Raw genomic sequence first — 7,315 nt, forward strand, 5'->3', positions numbered from 1 at the left:
TAGCAGCTAGTAAAGCTACTAAGGAAGCTGTATGGATGAAAAAGTTCTTAATTGTACTTGGTGTGGTTCTTTCAATAGAAGGTGCGGTTCCATTGTTATGTGACAACACTGGAGCCATTGCTCAAGCAAAAGAACCAAGATCACACCAAAAATCAAACATGTTCTGCGAAGGTATTACTTGATAAGAGAAATTATTGAACGTGGAGACGTCGAGAATCAAAAGGTTGATGAAAAGGAAAATGTTGCAAATCCATTCACTAAAGCACTTGGAGCAAAGGAGTTTGCCAAGCACAAGTGAAAATTGGGAATGAAGTGCAAGAGCGATTGGTTCTAGTGCAAGTGGGAGATTGTTAGGGATATAGTAGATATGCCCTAGATCCAATCTCATATTTGATGATTTGAACATATTTTTCTGAACTTTATTTGATATAAAATATATGGCATCTGATATTCTTTTATCATAGTTATTATTAATTGCTTGATTAATTTGATAAGGTCCTTGGTTAAATTTTGAGACTTGACATTGTGATGGAGATCATGATAATGAGAGTGAAGTTTCTTATAATTTAATCTAAATTTGTTCTTGATCGTATGATTATTAATTTGGACAATAGTAATCCGTTTAGATCAATATTTATGTGATTGTCTTTATGGGATAAAGATTAGTTGATCTCATTAACTAAATCACATAAATAGATGATGCATATATAGATATGATCATTGAACCGACTCATTGGATAATTCTTAGTGGTTAGAATTACATTAAACTGTCAATAGGATATTCTCTTGAAGAATGTGATGTAAAAATTTCCTTTGACCTGAGATCGTCATAGTAATTGAAAAGTTATTTATTGTGCTTTGATACTAGACACATATGGCCCTAGGGCGATAGTTGAAAGGATATTAGGTACGATTAAATACTTGTAGAGTTAGTGATTGATCAAGATGGGATCTGTCAACTTTTGGTGATGAGTTTAAGCTCCATGTTGTCATGAATTATAAACGACCAAACTAAGACCTTTGCCAGGGCAATTGATTGAAAGAATAAAAGTGTTTCTTAGGTCATTCAATGGTCGATTATATTTGACATGAACACATAATTGGTCGCCTATTAGGATTTGATAGTTGAACCATATCCTAGGGTGACCCAGAGCTATAAGGACAGAAGGAATTACTACATATTCTTCTACGGGTTCTTGAGAGTAGATTGTATACTTCATGCTATCCGGTCGTTAAGGAGTGTTGCTAGACGCCACCTTTGATTAGTATATTGATGTGATCAATTTACTACCGGCTTAGTATTGAACCTATGGGGTCGCACACTAACGAGTGTTCTGGTCTTTGCTAAAGGATTAATTACTTTATTATTTGTTAATTAAATTAAAGAATTTAATTAGTCAAATAATTTAGTTATTAGTTCAAATGAAATATTATTATGTTCTTTGCTAGCACAGAGGATATAATTAATATTGTGAACAAATTGAAGTTTTCTATTTGGAATAGAAAATTAAATTATATCTCTTGGTTGAAATATATATGTGATATATATTCGCTACTCGTAATTAATATTTATATATAAAGGTTATATATTTAATATTAATTTATTCTTACAATCCAATATTGAATTGGACATGAAATTCCATAAAGAATTTCCTACCATTTCATTAAACATGGAAATTAAAAGTCCATAAAAAGGACGTCTGACAACTCAAACGTGTTTTCTTGTTTACAATAGGAAAATTCCATTGTTTTGAATTGGACTTCATGGAAAGTCGATGATTCTCGGCAGTCACGTTACCGGTTGAGAATGGGATTGCGAATTTTCATACAAAATTCCATAAAGTTTATTTTGGAATAAACTTTTACCCTACGTAAATCATTACCTCAATCAAATAGGAAAAGGGTTTGTAGTTGATGCTATATAAAGGGTGATGGAGAAAATTTGCCACATTATTAAGTCTTGAGAAGAAAACCCACTTTGTGAAAGTGAGAGTGCAATACAAAGTCAAGAGAGAAAATACAATTACAAGAAAAATGCTTCTTGTTTTTCTACCGTTGAGTTGAGATTTTTGAGAAAAATTTCAACACAATATTTCATTCAATTTGTTCGCGGGTTTCGTTGATAGCAAGGATCGGTCTCGATGTGGATACGCATAGAGTCTTCGCACTATCGAAGAAAATTCTGAAACGAGAGTCTCTTCACCAGGTACTTCTCAGATCCGATCTTTGACATGTAAATAAATTTTAAACACGAAAAGATCTACCTAGGATTGTTATTGTCTTCCGCTGCGTGTTACGAACACCTATACGCAATCCTTCAGGTACTTTTTACATTGTTTTTAAATATGTAAATTTTATTTTTAAAGAAAAAACTAAAAAAATTTATGTCCGAATTCACATTTAAAATTAAGAAATTTGACTCCTGAAATCCAAATTATTCAACATGGGCAGCGGGAGTATATATTTATAGTAGGAACTAGAATTTGTCGACAGTCCCTTCCAACCACCAATAATTATATAGATCAACTCATACTTTAAATGCTTACCTCATGAATTTTACGTGCAGAGGGTATCACTCAGCCATTCTCCTCACATTCATATCCACCAATATTTGAACTGTATTTTTGAGTTTTTTCATTGAAAATTTAGCTGTTCAAAGAAAGTAAAATCAGTGTGAAAATGGGAGAAGATAAAAACAGGGACGAGGTAGCAATTATTTCTCCTCCTTCAATTTCACAGAGGTATAATGATGATCATGTGGTAGCTTTAGAAGTTGAAGTTCCTGAAACTCTTCATCAAGTTGGAACAGGTTCTCTATTTGATCTTTAATTTTCTTTGTTTCATTTCACCTTTTGTTTTTCCTTTTTTGTTCTTTTCTTGGCTCTTTTCGCCTTGTTAATAAGAAGGTGAACCTTGGAACGACAATAAAGTTGCCTCCCTGGGATATATAGGTCACAATTCGAACGATGGAGTGTGGCCGTTTCCTGGACCCTGCATGAACTTATGACCTATAGGTCACGAGTTCAAACTATGGAATCCAACGTGAACGCGGGACGCCTTGTGCATCGGGTACCTTTTTCCGCTTTGTTAATAGCGAAGAGTATACCATAACAAGAAAATATTCGACGTAAACAAGAAAAGATTCGACGTAAACAAGAAATGGTAATTGCAAAATTGAAGTATAGTGATGAAGTTTTGAGTTAAGAATTAAGAAACTGAAGTCTTACTAATTTTCAACTTCATCTCATAGATCTTTAACTTTCACTTGGATGTTTATGCTCATACATAATTACTCAACTAATTTCAATTTCAATTTCAACACCTGGTGTTTACACAATTACACCAAAATAATAAATCCAAAACACTTGTTATTTATCTATTATTTAGTTTGATATAAATATTTTATGGGAGTAAGTATTTATCCTGCCTAGAATCCACCTTGTTGCACCAAAAGAATATGAAAATTTAATATTAATCTGACGTGGATGTTTTTCTTTATTTTCACTTATTTGTTTCTATCTTTAGAACACCGAGTCAGCATAATATGGAAGCTTTGATTTATTTTTCTCTTTTTAGTTTCCATCTTTAGAACACTGAGTCAACGTAATAATTGTGAAAATTTTCTATTTTGTCACCTTTTAAGATCATGTACATATAACTATACTAGTATTAGTACCCGCGCGGATGCGCGAACACCAATCATGTCAAATATTTAAGTTATTTGGATTGTATGTAAATAATCTTAAAATTTACACTTGTTCAGTAAATATTGATAATCATTGGATATTAACTACATGAAAAAAAATTAACCATTTCTTCTATTTTTTTTTAATACCATTTTTGCCCGGGGTCATTGGATCCTAAAAATAGTCAGGAAGCAAAATAATAACTCATATTTATGGCAAAACAATCAAATGTTGAGACAATGAATGACTCTTTGGATAAGACTTAACTCTTTTACTACTACTTATACTCTTATTTGGTATGTTGATATCTCTTAGAAACTATTTCTTTCTTAAAATTTCAGTTTCTAAAATATTATTTTTATAATAATGTAATTGAAAATATTATTCTTAATTCAAAACTCATTTTAGTTGGCTATCTAAAAATATAAAAAATTCTTTTAGCTAGTGAATATTTTTACTCCATTTTGATATTTGACATTAACCATGTTAAATATCTGAGTTATTTGAATTATATGTAAATAACCATAAAATTTAAACCTTCCAAAATAATTATAGATAATCGTCAGATATTAATTAAGAAACACTACATGAAAAAAGACTAACATTTTCTTAATTCTCGTAGTAATAATTTTATTTTTGCACTATTCTCATAGGTGTCATTGGAACCTAAAAATAACCACAAAATGAAATAATAACTCATATTTATGGCAAAGCACAAAGGTTGACACGATATAAGCGATTCTTTGATTATGATGTGACTCTTATACTACGACTTGAACTCTTATTTGGTATGAATTTTTATCTTTCAAAAATTAATTTCTTTTTTGGAATTTTCAATTTCTAAAACTTTATACATATATATATATATATTATATATATATATATATATATATATATATATATAATATATATATATATCTTTATAATGATGCAAGTGAAGATATTATCCTTAATTTAAAATTTACTTTAATCGGCTATAATTTAAATGATTCTTTGGCCGGATTTATTTCAGTATGACTCCACTTTAAGTTTATCGATATCTCTAGCCCAGAATTTGAATTTTTAATACCCTATATATACAAAAAATTTGTTCTTTGAATCATTAAATGTTAAATTAGTTGACTATTATTATAAAATATTGCATATATTGTCTTAAAATTGTCAAGTAGTTTATTTTTCGACACCATACTTGGCTTAACCTCAATGCAAACTACTCAAATTGCATTCCAATTCAAATTCGAATATCATATCAGTTTGTTAGTAATATTGATTTTTTAAAACGACACATAATGTAAATTAAAAAAATATTCTAAGATATCCTTATCTTATAATCTATGTATTTGAGTTGAAAAGAAAATATTTGAAATCGATGAGATTAACTTTCAAAATTTTTATACTCAACAAAGATGAAACATAAAAAGAAATTTGTTTTCATCTTTTATTTCTCGTTTTTAGATCTTCTTTCTAACATTTTTTTCAATATTTATTTCTTTTATCTTATTTTTTATGTCATTATTTCTTTTGTTACAAAAAATTTAATTTATTTCACTATAAAGGTTGAGTTTTAATAAAAATTATCTAAATATGAACTTTAATTATATTTTAGTCTTTTGGTTGAAATTATTTCATATTTTTCTTTTGGTTTTATCTAATCAGCTTAAATAGGTGCTCACCGACCACTTAAATTAAGAAAATTGAATGATGTGTAATTTATATATAACCATATATAATATGTGTATAAATCAGTGTTGTCGGTAAATAATCATTATTTATATTAGCTATAAAAAGTAAACAATAAATATGGCCCTGATATTATGTAAATATTCCATAAGATTTCGCTTTTTTGAGTTTTATCCATGATATAACTTCTTATTATAATAATTTTAAAACTCTCCACTAATGTCCAAAAATATCTTATCTTTTCATTATTTTTGAATTAAAAAAAGTAAAGAGTTTTTCCGAAATAATGTGTTTACATTTTTAAAAAAATATTTCACGTCATACCAATTTTTTCTTTATATATACTCTTTGTTACACCTAAAAGTCGCTAATAGAAACTATCAATTAGAAACAAAATTTCTCTCTTGTTGAGTTTGAAAAAAAAACTTTCACATAAATCTAATGATTCAAAACTAATATTCTTCAACGAAAAAAATATTATACCCTTGCAATATTGGCTTGACTACAGCTAAATGAAGGGGTTTCAGCTTATATCCTTCAATTCCTTGAATGTGCTAAATTGAAATTAATGACAGAAATTGTATAGCCAAAATTTTGTTATTTTGTTTGATGTCCATTTATGCAAATTGACTCTTCAATATAATATTCTTCAAGAAAAAAAAAGAAACACTTTTTTTTTAATATTGACTGATTTTGTGATGTTTTCTTTCTCCAGCATGTATGTTACTTTATTATATATTGTAAGTAAACTTTTATTTTTTTGTAAACTCTTTTTTTGTTATTTAGATAAACATAGACGTGTACCTATATATTACATTATTTAAAAGAATTTTATTTTATTGAAATCTAGCTACAGTGTTTCAAAGAACTATACTTATAGGATTTTAAATGTGAAAGAGTTTTATAGTTATATGGAGTAATTTTTTTTTTTTTTTGCTAGAGGCGAAGTAGTATTTAAATAATTAGAAAAAATAAACAAGATCCTAACATGATTGCATATGATCATTAACCGAATTAAGTATGATAACATGATAAAAAGATAAATTTAATTTTTAATTTAAATTCGAATTTTAGAACTTTATATATAAATTTAAAATTATCTTTTAATTCAAATTTTGTATATATATATATATATATAATATTATATTATTATATATATATATATATATATATATATATATATATAACTAAAATAGTCAAATATAGAATTAAAGTTACTGTTATGAAACAATAAAAGAAAAGAATAGTATTGCAGAGAAAAGTAGGGAGAGAGAATTCTTTTTATTGATTTGGGATGAATTACAATGGAATAGAACCCTCTATTTATAGGAGAGGGTGACTTAGCCACCAAGCAATGAACCCTAGAATCTCTCTAATATAGACATTCACCATAAATACAATTCTATTTATAACACTCCCCTTGATGTCTATTCAACAGATAATGTGCCTCGTTAAAACCTTAACTTAAAATAAAATCCAGTGGGAAAAAAATTCTAGAGAAGGAAAAAGAGTACACATATCTAACAATACGCTTTTTGGTTGCTTCGTTAAAAACCTTGCAAGAAAACCCAGTGGGACAAAACCTTGTAAGGGAAAAAGAGTACAAACACTCCCCTGATGAGAGCATCAATTCACATCCTTAAGCATTTGCATTCCAATCTTGTGCACCATCTTCAAAAGATCGTTGATAGATATTTGATAAACAATATCAGCCATATTAACTTCAGACGATTTGTTTCAACTTGAATCATCCATCCTGATAGATGTATTGTCTTCATTATGATTTTGTTGGAATCATCATTCAATATTTCACATAGGGTGAAAACTTGCTATCATTTATCATGCTCATAGTTATAGCAAGATAAATGTGACAAATTGCATGAGGAAGTAGTATTCAAGATCAAGAATTCTATATGCTTTAAGCAATTTAAATTCTTCGGGATTGTTAG

The 7,315-nt window shown here is 28.4% G+C and overlaps 1 pseudogene; it reads left to right on the forward strand.

The window, feature by feature from the left end:
* LOC109226248 overlaps positions 2,562-7,315 on the forward strand; it is a 21,587-nt pseudogene continuing 16,833 nt past the window's right edge.

Source organism: Nicotiana attenuata, chromosome 5, assembly GCF_001879085.1.
Source record: "Nicotiana attenuata strain UT chromosome 5, NIATTr2, whole genome shotgun sequence".
NCBI classification, from domain to species: domain Eukaryota; kingdom Viridiplantae; phylum Streptophyta; class Magnoliopsida; order Solanales; family Solanaceae; genus Nicotiana; species Nicotiana attenuata.